The sequence below is a fragment of the Cephus cinctus genome, unplaced genomic scaffold (assembly GCF_000341935.2).
Source record: "Cephus cinctus unplaced genomic scaffold, Ccin1 Ccin1_scaffold0678, whole genome shotgun sequence".
Lineage (NCBI taxonomy): Eukaryota > Metazoa > Arthropoda > Insecta > Hymenoptera > Cephidae > Cephus > Cephus cinctus.
The window spans coordinates 224,722-240,186 of record NW_014333303.1 but is presented as its reverse complement, the minus strand read 5'-3'; the positions used below and the strand labels follow the sequence as shown (position 1 = coordinate 240,186).

The 15,465-nt window shown below is 40.3% G+C and overlaps 1 protein-coding gene and 1 long non-coding RNA gene across 6 annotated transcripts in view; one reads left to right on the top strand and one right to left on the bottom strand.

The window, feature by feature from the left end:
• The window catches only part of LOC107269569 (lachesin), a 22,728-nt gene extending 18,984 nt beyond the window's left edge, over positions 1 to 3,744 (bottom strand). Inside the window, exon 1 of one of the 5 annotated variants that reach the window (XM_015743570.2) lies at positions 3,573 to 3,744. The gene's annotated coding sequence lies outside the window, so the exon portion shown is untranslated. Of the gene's footprint in view, positions 1 to 325; positions 1,004 to 3,572 lie in introns of those variants that run through there. The other 4 variants (XM_015743572.2, XM_015743573.2, XM_025086876.1 and 1 more) reach the window with 4 other exon arrangements.
• An 8,887-nt stretch (positions 3,745 to 12,631) lies between these two features.
• LOC112494622 lies at positions 12,632 to 14,434 on the top strand. Its single transcript, XR_003060227.1, has 3 exons — positions 12,632 to 12,917; positions 13,016 to 13,334; positions 13,406 to 14,434. It is a non-coding gene; the product is annotated as an uncharacterized LOC112494622 (long non-coding RNA).
• Positions 14,435 to 15,465: the final 1,031 nt, after the last annotated feature.

Sequence of the window (15,465 nt, the reverse complement as noted above, 5' to 3'; positions counted from 1 at the left end):
GGGGTACGGTAGAATGAATAGAAAAAAAAAGGAGCTTCGGAATAAAAATGAATTGTTTGTACAACGTAAACTTTGTCAAATGAGTGTAAAATTACCTCGAACCCCACGTGGCTGCGAGTGCCGTGCAAGAGCATTGCAAATAAGATATTAAAAGAGAGAAAGGTAGAACAGAAAGAGAATGAACAGACTACACTGAGCCATTATAAACTTCCGTCCGCCACGACGTGGCGTTGGGTATAACAGCAAGAAGGAAAAGTACTGTCTTTATATATTTTTTTCGCGAAAAGTGCCTGATACAATTTTTCTACTTGCTCGAAACACTCACCTGCATTAAAAACTGATAAAAGCCTTGCAGATTGCACGACGACGACACTTAACGCTTTTTGACGTCACACTGGCATGAATTTAAGCTCGTACCGTAAATCGTGCGTCGTAATTTCCCACGACGATTATGCCTCGCCTTGTCTCCTTCTTATTCCTGTCTGTCTTCCACACTCTGACAATCTTATTCTATTTCACTTATCTTCCTTTTCACTCTCCAACCACTCGCCACTTTCATACTGCTGTCCCTTCTTCCTCTCGCATCTAATTACACGTTCGTTGCAAGTTCACGTTGAGTCTAATTCCGTGGAAAGTGGATGCACCCGGAGGACTTATATGTACATAACAAGCTATATACGCGATCGTATGCACAAATACTAAGGTGAACAAGTTTGCAACTAGTAATAGTCCCTAAAGATAAGCTAAAACTTAACCGAGCCAAACAGGACCAAACCCTTCAGCGTCACGTTACGCTTCCATCGTTTATTAAGCAAAGTATCTTTTGCGCGATACACTTTGGCATCGTGTACTTTCCATTTTTAGAGTACAAAGTTACACTCAGCATCTAGATACACGCTACTGTCATGTAATATGCATATACGCTTCTACAGAACAGTTCGTCAAAACACTAAATAACCCGACGACATAAAATACAGTGTATGAGACAGCTGGTATAAATACTACTAAGAAGCCATGGAATCTTTTTAGTTACCTTTGGCGAGTATCGTGGCGCCACAGTCGCGGCGGCCCCTACAATTAGGCTGTAGAAAAAAATTAGCGGCATTTCCACGGGTTTCTGGAGGCTCGCCGACGATGCTCTCCAGCACCCAAGCCAAAACTACTCCGAGAACATTAAGGGTCATTACAATGGTCGTAAATAGCGCGAGCACATCCCGCCGCGATGATATTTATGTTATCAATTTCAAAAGCTAGTTCCAGGCCAAAGGTGCCAACGCAATGAACTCGTGGCGATGCCTCTGGCAATAAAACTTTTTCCTCTTACAGACTACGGCCGTGGCTATACTATATTCGTGCTTACTTCTACTTGCGCCAACGGTGAGTAAACCTCCTATACTTCTATACGTACTACCTATGCGGACCTGCAGGCTGCGAAACGGCCTATACCTACTACTCTACACTCAACCCTCCTCTAATATTCTCTACCACTGTGCTGGATTCTACTACGTTTTGCTCTACTACTGTAAGTCTAGTCTGATGCTACCACTACTGCTACTACACCACTGCTACTAGCAATAGTACGTAGTACTCCCTTATCGTATACATGGTTCACACGCTATAGACACTATTCCTGTATCCTATACGTCGAAGTACAACGCTCTACTCTACAGAAATTCCCACAGTGCTAGACACTTTGTCTTTGTACAACTTGGAGTTCTCCGTACTGTCAACTAGTCTCCATATTGTGGTTACTTTCCCTCGCAGTTTAATATATGTGCACAGGAGTAAGATATCCAGCTTGATGATTTTATTGTCGCTATAAATATACAATTTATAAGTAAATCTTAAAGACATGCTTGCAAATTGACGACGCTATAAATTTAGGTTAAGGGTTTATTCGAAAGTGTATCTTTAATTAATGAAAACGATAAATGGCTGATTGACATTGACTTTGTTATTTTTAATGAAATTTTAAAATGAACTTTGAACGTTGCAAAGTTGGCTACTTTAATTTCTGTATATATATATATATATATACACCGAGTAAAACATTTATTTCAGATAAAGAGAACATGACTCGTGTTAATTAAATCTAAGTCTTCTTTTTGCTTCTGTATACGTTCGGAAAAGTCAGTTAACGAGTTTGAAAATCAAAAAATGACGATAGTACCAACTGTCCGCAATACGGATGATATTCTTGACAGCAAGATAAAAATCTTTAATTCTTGCCGCGTTCATCTTCGTTCAAGCTTGAGAGAGCAGGGTGGCGTATTTATACTCTGCGAACATGATTCCCGCCGACTCTTTAATCGCTTTATTACTTTTGAAACGGAGAGAGACGCTTGAAAAGAAAAAGACCAAATATTCAAGACGCAAGAAAGTATATAGCCAGGAAAAAAATTTTCATTATAATTCTATATTCCCCAGAATTGTCTCTCACCCGGTAAACATATTTTTTTCTCTTTCTCAATACTTTATTTATTTCTACCCTAACACTACGACTTTTCGGAATGAACCCCAAGGATCTTGACTTATTCACTGATATCCAAGAGGAGAATTCACGAGGTGATTTACACGATTGGGCAGGGTCCTATCGAACGTTTTACAAGGACCTCAAGGACACTTTAGGATCCTGATATCGTTCGAAATCGTATTTCCTATTTAATAAGGAGCATCGCGAGATACAGATGAATCTTTTGTGTGCGGATGATGTAAAACTGAATTTCCACGTGGCAACGCAAGAGATAAGAGAAAGGATAATGAAAGAAGATAATGAAAAAAGAAGAACGAAAAATAATAAGCACTTTCGTACAAACAGCAAACTCATTTGACAAGACTTTCAGAATTAAATTACATGAAAATGAAGAAGCGTGTAAACATTTTCTTTTTTGTTCTTAAATTGGACTGAAATTTCCCGGATTTTCTACAGGGCATGTGGAGGACCAAATGGGCAAAGTTGCCAGGTGGAATTTTACATTGGCTAGGATACGTAAAGGAGTTTGAAGATTTGTATTTAAAAAGGACGTGGAGAAATTTGTAAAACATACTGGGATTGAATTTCCGAAATTGCATATGGACAGCAGATATATCAAAGGGATGGACCCCGCGTGTCCTCCGCGGGACTCTTGAGATTTGATTAAGCGAAAAGGAAAAATCAAAGGCGACCGGTTGCTACTCTCACTGGACTCCCGCCCGTCGGTTGTCGCCACGTGCAAAAGACATCAAAGACATGGGTCACTTCTGACACATAATCCATGCGTCCCTATGACCAAGGTTCGACCCGCAATAAATGTAGGAATGAAAAGAAATAACAAAGGCACTGAAAAAATGTTATCGAAATAAAAAACCAAATTTTACGTGAGCGATAACAATAATAAATTAGAAAAAATACAATTTTTTTTTTTTTCAAAAATCCGAAACCCCCCTAAAATCTTTCTTAAAAGTTCGAAGGTCGAAACCTACTCAAAAGATTTGCAAAGTCACGTTCAAAATGTTAACCCGAGCAGCGAAGTTCAGAGTTTAAAAAAAAAAAAATTTGATCTTAAGAATAAAGAGTAAATGTTAAAACTCACGTTTCCAATTGCCAAGGATCCAAGTGACACTTTTCCAGCCGTCAGCTGCAATCAGTGATGATTAATCAAAGGAGCACGTGACTGTCACTCAGGAACGAGAAAACCCGAACGCATCCGTCCCCTCCGAAGGACGACGCTAAACTGCCGGATCGCGGGTTCCGTTCCTCCGGCCGGAGGACCAGACCCGTGAGTTGCCGTAATAAAGCGTTGTGGGCTGGAATCGCGCAGCCAGCGGCGGAAGGTGGAAGGTGGAAGGTTGGAAGGATCATGTGCATATACGTAGGAGGGACAGGCGCAGATTCTCTTATTCAGGGTGAAGGGTGAGCGCAGCTGAGGATATCGTGGCTAAGTGAAGTACATAGGTGAGAGGTCGTTAAGGGGTTGAAGTTGAAAAAGACTAGACCGGCTAGGTAGGATCAATTTCCAGTGCGCAAGCTCAGGTTCGTGTACCCACGTAGAGGAGGCTGTACCGATGTCGAGACTGGAGATTTGATTTAATCGCCAAGCTGACGGGACACTCGCCTTTGCTCCTGTGCAAACCTACGATGTTCAAAGGAATAAAGACCTAACGTAATTTGCATTCTTAGAACTTGAGGAAAATAAGCATTGGACAGGATGCTGAATTGCTGATAGACCAGAAGGAAGATTCGTGATTATGCAGCGACACGACACCCAACATCCTTTGATGATACCAAATTATAATATACTTATCATATTATCACTGTATCTTTTATACCACCAATTAACGTTAATGTTTATTCCGATTATTAAATGAAATATTTAATTTTGATTTACTTTCGAACCCAAAAAGGTCATATCATTTCATAATTTAATTATTGCGAATCCTGCGATAGGTGCATCACGAGTGACAGATGAGATTCATAATTTGACAGATGTAAACAGAGCACGTGGGTAGCACGTGGTCTCCTACCTAACACACGTGGTCCCCAGGACTTACGCTTAATAATTCAAATTCGAATCGCTATGGTAGAAATTTTGCAAATTTCTTAATACTTAACGATCCCTCATAAATTCCCCATCGACCCTTCAAATACTCGGAGACTTACGTATAACTTTAAAGCAGCTTAAAATATCTGAATTATGTAAATGCAAAGTTTGCTTATATTCCACGATAAAATGTAACGGTATACTTCGATTCTGCATAATCACCATTCTAAGCCAAGTTATAAGTAGACTGAGAGTTATAAATTAAGAAAATAAACTATTATCAAAACTTGAACAACCTTCAAAACACTTATTCGAGCGATACGCAAAAGCGTACGATTTCTCATAGCAAAAAAAATTTTTTTTTTTAAATAAAAATTTATCTCATTAATCTAACTGATTTTACATCTTCGATTCCCATTACCCTTCAGTCTTATCTATACGTTCTACGTACAGCATCCAGTACAGTTCATAAATCGTAATTCCGTTATCGCAGTAACGTCAAGGTCCTTCCAGCATCTTGCTGATATTAATAAAGCCATACTCAATCCCATCCCGGGAGCTTCCGCGATGCTTGAACTTCCATGAGAAACACGAGAACCGCCCCTAATGACGTATTTTAGCAGATAGAAGAAGCCAGCCTTTCGAAACGGAGTTTCCAGACAGCGAGCTACAGCTACGCACCATGTGGAACATTATAATAGCGTCGAAACTTCCTGCGCGTACTTGAGCGCCTTGGCAGAACTCACGATTGAATTATCCATCCAGGGAATCCAATCAGATGTAACCTAATTAACCAATTAAATATTTACATTACACGCATCCCGTGCGTGAAATAATTAATGAATTAAATACCATACCTGGATACCAGTGTAAACATAATTAATCCCAAACGATTAATCAATCACTTTACAGAAACTGTATGATCTGCTCGTATTATACGAATTTTGAAATCCACCATCCGTGCAGTCCGTATTGTTTAGCCGAATAAATAAACGGCGGAGTCTGAGAGACATCTTGAATGGACCATTATGTATTTCATGGTGCATCCTTATACAGATCAGGAAGGGCTGTAAGAGAATAATGAAAAATATCATAATACAATGCTCCGGCATTTGCGGCACCGTTAAGGAACTTTTCGCATGGGCAATGATCTGGGATGGATTTGGAAAAAAAATAAATAAAAAAAAAAATAAAACAAAAGCGAAAAATGGCACCACTGTACATTGGGCTGTTTACGAATACGTCGAAAGCGTTTCTGGAATTTTATCATAAAATCAATTTCACTCTTTGACGTCAAACGATTCAACAGGCAATTTCGCAGTTCGCGTGCGCATAGTAGCTAGACTATAATACCGCGTAACGTTATTCGTAATAAAAAGTAAATCAAATGTAAAACAAAAGTCTCGTTTGACTTCGACTGTTCTAATGGATTTTGTGTTTGACTGAGAGCGCAACGTGATTCGTATACAGGGACGGGTTAATTTTGAAAAAGAAATAAAATTGAATATAAAAAAAATGATGGTCGAAGGAAAAAGCAGAAACTATTGACAGAACGACCAAACAATACCAAACGATACTGCCTAATGAGAATGGAAGAATTGTCACGTAATGAGAATATCAATTAACCTGTTATAAAGTCAGTTATACCTGTGCGCCTCGTAGTAGCGTGCGAGTGAGAGAGCAAGGGCGAGCTACGAAAGAGAGAAAGAGAGGGGGATAGTGAAAATGTTCTTTTCTCAAAAATAATATGAAAGTACGAGAGTGATGGAGGAAGAGGGTGGCGAAGGGAAGAGAGAAAAAGAAAATGTAAAACTCTCTCTCTCTCTCTCTCTCAGTCTTACTTTCATATGCTATATGACTTTTTATTTTCCTCTCTCTCTTCCTTCCTACTCCTTGTCTATCTCTCGCTCAGTAGTCCACGAATAATACTGCCAATTGGCAATTACACGCGACTCGTGGCGATAGCTCATGAAATCTAAAGTAGAGCCAGCAATGCAATATACAATGTATGTATAAATACAGTCATAAATTCTTAAACAGATATCTGCCAATGGAAGTACTGTAAGACGCGAAAGAAAAATAAAAGAATGCAAAAAACAAAATTTGAATAAAATAAAGAAGCCTTTGTCACCGCGAGATCATGTAAAATTCGTTGGAAAAAAGTAAAACAAAAAGAAAGCGCAAGAAAGTACAAGAATAGTCCGATGAATTATAACGAAGCATTCTAACGGCGGGAAATTTGAATGTCAGTAAAGAGTACAGACATCGGTGCGGCACGCTGAGTCGAGCTTAGGACAATCCAATAGGATTTCGATGGTTCGGGAGAGTCTCATAGCGTAAAGGGTAAGCCAGGCGGAGTCTTGGCGGAAGGTCACGCGAAGAAGCGACAAAGATGGCGGCGGCGGTTTCGGTCGGGAAAGTTTTTCATTGGCAAAGAGGAGAGGGCACGGGTGAACTTAAAATTCCAGTAGGAAATAATATTTCGACGATATGCTGAACGGCGACGCAGCTGTGGCACACGAGCAAAGGTCTCCCGTTCTCTGTCTCACTCGCTCTCACTGTCCTAGAGCACTGACTGTCTTACCCTCTTGTCTAGCTGTCCTCCTTCTTGCTCCTTCCTCCGCGCCGGGTCGCTCCCTCTCTCGCTCTCTCCCTCTCTCTCGACGCTCCCGGCCGCGTCATACAAGATTGTTAAAGCTCAGGTTAGGGGCGGCTAGCAGTGAAACAGCTGGCACACACCGGGCGACAGCCCGTCCCTCACTAACTCAACCTGGATACACACGCGCCATGTGCGCCAGATACAAACTTCATTGATGTTGGGTGAAAAGAACGAGCTCGACTTCTAACAGTGGACCTTTCCACTTTTACTCGCTTCCAGCCTGATCCCCGCGCTCTCCCCTCTCTACGACCTCCTCGCCCATCTCCCTCCAGTAACCCATGGGCTATAGAGCCAAACTGCTACCCTAACCTCATCTTCTATCTTGCTTCGCACTGACACGTGGTACCTTTACTGCTCTCTTTCTTTTCTTTAGATATGCTCCTTTATACGTTCAAGCCAGTATGGTATACGGTCTCGAACTCTGGCCCTCGATCCAGATCACTTCATGGACCTAGTGTCATTCCACGAGGTCTGCCTGATCCCTGACACTCTTAGCCAATTCTGTTAAAGTGACTTACGTCTTGACCCGTTCGCTCCTCTCTAGGACCCGTGTCGGATTGTCTTGATATTATGGTACATAACCTCGCGAGCAAAAACATTTTTCACGCAGGCCCAACGGCTGACGTTTTACAGATTTTAGGTTAGGTTCAGCTTGTTTTACAGAAGTTACGCGATCAGATACACTGTTTTTCTTATGTTTTGGAAATGCGATTTAATTTTTTTTTTTTCGATTTTAGTTGTTTTAGGTCATTTTGTCAATGCGATGACTGTGAATTTTGTGTGGTTCTAGGGAAAATTAAATGTGGGAAAGGGGATTTATAACAGCTGACCTTGCTCTTGGTTTCTTTCTGTCTTAATAGTTTGTTCCCTTTTTTTTTTCTTTTATTCTTGTCCTCGGAAACTTTACACCCGTCGTACGAAGTATCTTGTGGTTTGGACTGGATCGAAGTGGAGAAAATATATTTGACGAGGGAAACTCACGAAGTGCGTACGAGGATTTTTATTCGAATCTTCCATCGTCTTTGTTGTGGCTGGAGGAATTCGATGAGCTCCTTCCTTCTTTTACTTATGGCTGCCGCCTCCTTATGTGATGTGCCAGAATTCGATGAGCTACCAATGCGCTGTTTAAATTACTACGAATGTACCAGGGTATCAGGGAATGGGAAATGAATAGCTTGAAAAGTTTCTGTGAAGTGTCTAATTTCGTGGAAAGCATGCTGATACCCTGTGACTTCGTTTTTTAAAAAGAGTCTGTCTTACTCAGCATAATATTAATATACCAGATTGATCTCGCACGCGGTTCCTGCTTTATTTGCTGTGTCTACTCGCAATTCTCATTGTCAGGATAATGCCTGTACATTGATAATCCCACGGGCACGTGTGCATACTTTTGTTCGATATTTCTACTGGTACGCGGTTTACGTGGAATTTGGAAAATCGAGACACCAAATTCTTTGGCCTGAATTTCGACCGCGTGCTCTTGGCAATATCGTTCCGGTTTCTTGGCGAGGCGAAATAAAGAAAGCGGGGTAAGAAAAGAGGTAAATAATAGATATGACAAAAAAATAGGAAGAAAAGATACGTAAGGTGTCGCTTTCGAAAGAAAAGATTGTGGAAATGAAGACAATACACCAGGCGCGAGAATTCCACGAGGACATCCTGTACTCAAAAGATGCATCCGAACTCGAAGGAGAGTTCGAGGACGAGGAGTGCGAAACTCGAGGAAAGGTGAACAGAAGCGAGCAAACATGGAGGGTATTGCGCCCTTGGGCCATCAATTTTTCGTGCTGGGCATATCGCACGTAAAAACCCGTCAAAGAGCCGAGAAGAAGGGAGAATAAAGAAAAACAGAAAAAGACTAAAAAAAAGATGAAAAAGTAGTGACATAGAAGTCTCTTACCTAATACATGGTAAATAATAAAAATGAAAATAATCTGATTATCTGTTTCTTAATAAATAATTATTTACTGAAAAAATTTCTTATATGCACTAGCCTGCATGCATTGCTAGTCATTTTTTAAAATTTACGAATATGGATTTATACACAAAATAATATATAGCACGTCATGCGTATTCTAGGATTTAAGGAAAGTATTAAATAATTTAAATAATCAAATATCCTTACGCGTTAAGAATTGTGATGGCGTCAGTTTAACCCTGTGCGCCACGGCGTGCTAACGTCTGACAAGGAAGTATGGGAAGAATTGGGAACGATTGTACAGATTTAGTATGTATCTGGAAAATGAATACTCGCCAGGTACACTAAATGTCACGAATATTATTCCAGAGTCTGGTCAACGATTTAGTTGTTGAAAAATCCTTCCAAAAAAGATACGCGAAAACTTTTATTCGGCAGACGTAATGTTTATGACACAGAGTGTACCAACTTACCACATAAAAACAGATTGCGCCAGTCCCGCAGACGGTGGTGTCGCCACCGTACGTAAAAGTACTACTTAAAAAAGTGCTGTGTTTTATAACCTAAATATTCGTATTCATAATTATTAAATACGCTGCGACGAACTACTGATCATTATTCGTGTTCCACATCAATCCTAACCTAACTCTAAGACGCTTCTATTTCCGCGACCCTTTAACACTGAACTGCTGCACATTTAAAAGGCTAAGCACTCGATAAAACTAGGATCACGTTTATCTGCTTTAACCTTTCGTCGCCACACTGCCGTGAATTCGCACCATTTCCCTTTGTATCTTCCAGATACAGAAAATAAGTGTGACATCAAAGGTTAACCTTGAAAATATCGTCCGTGCTTATCAATTTTCAATCATCTTGTATATTACGTGAGAAGACTGACATCTGACAACTTGTTGAAGGTAATTTACTTAAAAATTTATAAAACCAAAATAATTTAATATTTCAAGGCCTACCTTTGCGCCCACGTTCATTTCGTCCAGCTTATATCTTTCCAAGACTGCATGCCTCATTACTTTGCCACGCTAATTTTATATTGACAGATATACAATGTGAATATTTGTATATACTCGGTATTCGTCCAGTTACGTCAATATCCTATAAAAAAAATTGGCGAATGAGAATAAAGCAGGATTTTCTTTTTTTTTCTTTTTTTTTTTTACAAAATTCACCCCGTTAATGCCAGTTTCTATTAGACCGGATACTTTTAATACTCCCATTGAGATTTGTTTGCCAATGACAATGCGAACTGTGCATCCTGTCCTCAGTGAAGTAGCAGACAGGTCGGTAAAGAGAGAGAGAAAAAGAGGACTCAGCAAGGCAGAGAAATGAAGACGCAAAGACGAAATGAATGGTACGGGCACAATGGAGGAAAATTAATCGTTGAAATCTGGCTACAATGTAAAAGAGTCGCGAGCTCCGGAGTTCACTGGGCTTTATGAAAAAGGTATGACTACCCACTCAGCACCAGTTCCAGGAGTAGGGCCCTTTTCTGGCACCCCACCCTTACCGTCAACCCCAACACATCTAGCTATACCAGTAACCATCAGCTAGCGCGACGCTGGTAAACCATAAGTCAGCGATTTCCTCTGCTACATTGACTCGCGCTTCCCCCACTATCTCTTACTTCTTATACGTATACCAGAGCCTTTGGAATACCTGTATATAATCTGTAATATATATACAGAACTACCGGACCATATATTATATATATGTGTATCCAACGGCGAGCCACGTATGTCATTCCGACCACGAACTCCTGTTATCTTTAAACTTTTTATTCTTTTTGATTTTCGACTACTTTCTCGTCCCTTCCTTACCTCATCTCTTTCCTCTTCATATTTTTTATTTTCACTAGTCCTCCCATTCTTTCCTTACCTGTTCATACTTCCGGCTAGCTCGGGTACATCCAGCTTCCCGATCGTGATTCGGACTCTGGCTGAAATTACTATCGAAAAATCCACCCCGGTCTTATCCTTAGGATTCTGCTCGAATGGATAAAAAGTCCAGTGTGAGAGTTGCCAATTGGTCTGGATGTGTTATTATCAATAATTAATGACTTTAAATTCTACTGTTTTTTGAGTCTACATGTCGCGAAGCCATACGTCTTTGCGTATCTGGATTTTTGTAACATACATAGAGATACAGTGATTTGTCAAAGGAAGGAAAAAGCTTTTCAGGTATGTACAAGCGTCCAGTAAATTCTGTTGGTTTTAAATTTCGTATCGTATCGTCCCTACACAGTTATGCTAACATCCGCTAGATGGCAGCACTAGTAATCGGACATGGACGCTACCGTAGACCGTCCCGATATTCACAATGGAATACGACGAATGCGTAATTAGTGTTCCCAGTTGAAATCGTATCCCAGACAAGACCGAGAATTCATCTGCGAGAAACAACCAGGCGCTTCGGATCACTAATAATTCTTGTGGCTTACAGGAACCACGGTATTTGCGATTTAACCATAGTTTGTCGAATTTCAGCTGGTAATTTACTGGCATTACAACGATACTTTATTGTAAAATCAATTTTAGCCTTATTAAGCATTGCCGTCGTACACTGCATTCGTTGGGACAAATATATATTTTTAATTATAAGAAAAATTCTACAAGTTTGAGCAATTTAAGGCAGTGAGGACTCGTCGTTTTATTTATTTGACAGAAGTAAACTTCGCTTCGGTAATGCAGACAACAACTCCTGCATTCGCACTGGAAATCTCGAGCTGCGTGCACGTGTCACGACGGGACTGTATACGGTTATGGAAATATCACACAATGCGGAAAAGTTTAAACCAATATCAGGTATTCGTTACGAGACCAATTAGCGAAACAACCCCCTGTTTTCTAGCCAGGTGTTCCTACGTATTGTTTTTCGCGGTTGTTCCGAAAAATGTAACCCTCCAGTGCACCGATCGATGAAACGCTACCGTGAACGAGAATGGACTGTGCGTAAGGGAAGCTGGAAAATTGTTGAATTTTCATTGATTAACTGTTACGATTTTTTATTCAAATTTTTTTCATTTCCTTTTTCAATATAAACTCTCTATCCACCATAGTGCCAATAATAATCTGACTCATTGAAATACAAGTACAAAATTCCAAAAGGAAGTATCGTTATAAGTTTTCTTTTTAATAGAGCGTCGAAAATAACGCAGATTAATTTTTTTGTTAATCACACAAACAGCATATGATCGTCATGCGTAAATATATGGGAAAGAAAAAAAAATTGTGTACCACAGCTTAATTAATACTAACGAACGCGCTTCGCCTCGAAAAACAGATAATAAAATATAGACGAGAGCGGCAGCGAGCGATACGGAGACACAAAGCGTACAATTATTGTCGCGTATAAACGAGAGAAATTCTCAGTCACAATCCGAACAACCGAATATCGAAATCTCGCGATTGCAAAGCCATGACAAAATTAATTCCGCGAATCCTTCCGAAATTGTTACTCGTTACAAACATTATTAATTGTCGTCTCGCTGGTGCGACGCTTTGAATTTATATGAAAATTGTAATAACGAAGCCTTAAAATTTTGCAGGAAAAAAAAAACAACGAAATTGACTCAGCCATTGTAACAACAGCTTTTCTCGTTCCTGCGTTCGGAGTCCAAAGGTTAAATATTTCTGGATCCTTGGACAGGACTCCGTCTCAGAATCCAATATTTAATTAAGTCCGAGTTCCCTGAGTGTCTCCGACTTCTTTCTCGTCGACCATTACGATAATTCGCACGATCCGAATCCGGATAAACAAGTCCAAGGGATTTACTCCATTGGCCCTTGGTAGTTCCTAGATAGAGGTAAGAGCATTAGTATCAGTTACTAGTAGTTTTCACTATGGTAGTATAGCATCTAATACTCGTGCGTAGAAATGTCTCACTCTACTTACCACTTCCAGCTGATCCTTCCTGGCCTTACTGTCTGCCTGGATGCTTGCTTTTACTCACTGACTCCACTTCCATCTCCATCCTGCTCCTTCGTGAACATCGTAGAGATAAGCCGACGCCCTTCATCTCATCCTCTAACGGAATCGCTCCCTAGTGCTACTGGCTACTACTACCATTAAAACTAGTATTCCTGATGATACTAACACTACTGGCTGGTACGATATCGGGTAGCGGCTGAACAGAATGCTTGTCCTGATGCATCACGTCGTATCGACTGTGACAATGAGTATTTCCAAAATCTGAAAATAACAAAGTATACCTCGCACTGTAGTAAGTAAATTATTAATCAGGTATTACCGATAACTGAACTTTATTGTAAGAAAACAATTTTTTGTTTTCAGAAATATTTAAGTAAAGCAAAAATACACAATTGGATGTTTCGGGATAATCAAATAATTGCTAATGTAAAAAAGAGACACGAGGAAATGGATAAATCCAAGATGGAGTGGTCTAATGATCGTGTTGGCGGCGTGAGGAAATTAAATAGATAACACTTGCCCTGATGGGTTAGAACGAGGGGAGGTTAGAAAGGATAAGAAGAGGAACCATGGGATCTTGCTAGGGTATAATGTTGAGGGTTTCGGTAGGTTCGAGTCTCGAGGAACGAAGGGAGTTAAGGTCGTAATCGCAACCGAGCGAGACAATTTTATCCGCGTTTAACGCCGGCGATATATATTCCAAGTTTACCCGTCGACAGGACGAAGATCCTTCCATCCCGGCATACTTGGTTGAATATCTTCAAGATCGTAAGGACTCTTCTACGGCCTCTTCCTCTTCTTATTCGCTTTCTCTTAGCGCGCTTCTCACGTCTCTTGCCACTTGTTCCTCTTCCTCCTGGCTTCACTGACTATCTGCCTTAACAAATCTACTGGCTGCTGTGAGTGAGCACTCTTTTCTCTCTCTCGCTCCTTATACTGGCTCACTTCCATTTTCCAAAGCTCTCCATCCTTTTGCCTTATACGAGTCTTAGCTTGGCGCATCGATGCGACCTAACCTCACTTACGGGACAGAGAGGTTCCCTTCGTTATATCTTATACCTATACTCCGTTCCTCTCGTTACGGCTGTTCCTTACGATAAAGCGGACGCGAAGTCGAACTTAAAAAGGCGGGAATTTCAAAAATCACCAATACCATACGGATGTCTAAGGTCGTACAAATTGAATTATTATAGTCCAGTTGTCTCATGGACCCGAGGCAATGTCCGTCGCGACGCGAATGGTATTATTTTACTCGGCTTTCGGAGATATTTAAATTGGAATTTTCTTTCTCATTATAACTCAACCAAGAGGAAAATCTGCTTCTCTGTCGACACTCTCTTTGAGTCTCTTCACTGTCTCTCTTTCTCTGTCTCTCATTATTATAGAGGATAACCAGTAAAGAAAAAGAACAGAGAAAGAGAGAGAGAGAGAGAGAGTGAGAAGATATAAGAAGAAAATAAAAGAATCCAAAGGGAGAAAAGAAGTTAATCTTTGACGAGTGACACTAAGCTCTCTTCTCAAAGATTCGTCTTTACTTGCCATTTGACTGTAGGACGTGACTCTTGCTCGGATTTTTTTTCCTTTTTCTCTCCCTCTCGTTCCTTCGTAATTTTCCTTTCCTCACCTTCCCCCCCCTCTCTCTCTCTCTCTCTTTCCCCTTTCCCCCTCCACTCAGGTCATATTTTTCTTCCTACTTAATTATCAAACCATATTTCATACCACCCTGTCTAACTCGCCTATATACCTATATAATGCGATACATACCTTAATACACTATAGTCAATAAAGCTATAGTAAGTACAATACTAATTCTAACGTCCGTACAGTGCGGTAAGGAAACTTGAGATACCTCTGATACACTCTATATGCATATCCCGGGATAGATACCGTATATATAACATACTTATTGTACCCACGTATAGATGCATGCTATAACTGGATAACACGCACGAATAATAATGGCTGTTACGTGGTTGGCAAGTCTATGGGACTTAATACAATTTAATACAATTCCCCGTTGCAGGGAACCGCCAACCGTTTACATTGCTAAATTACGCCAAATTACTAAGAAGTCTAATGGCTCATACGTGTGTCGCTGCCTGTTCTCAATCTCGGAATCGCGTTAACGTCTTGACTGTATATGCATGTATATATATATATATATATATATATATGAGCACGAGCGTATATCCGTTACCAAGGAATAAATTATTCCTTCGTATTACTTAATTTGAAAAAGAACCCTCAGAAGATTATTAAGCAGCCAATATCGATTGTCCAATAAGTTAATAAGGCTAACCAGGTAGTACGTGAAATAAGTTAAACAAAAAGTTAATCGAGTGAAACAAGGCGTGGTCGTATATATACAACTAGCAAAAATAGGATAAAATGTTCTTTCACCACCCCCCCCCCCCTCCCCCAAT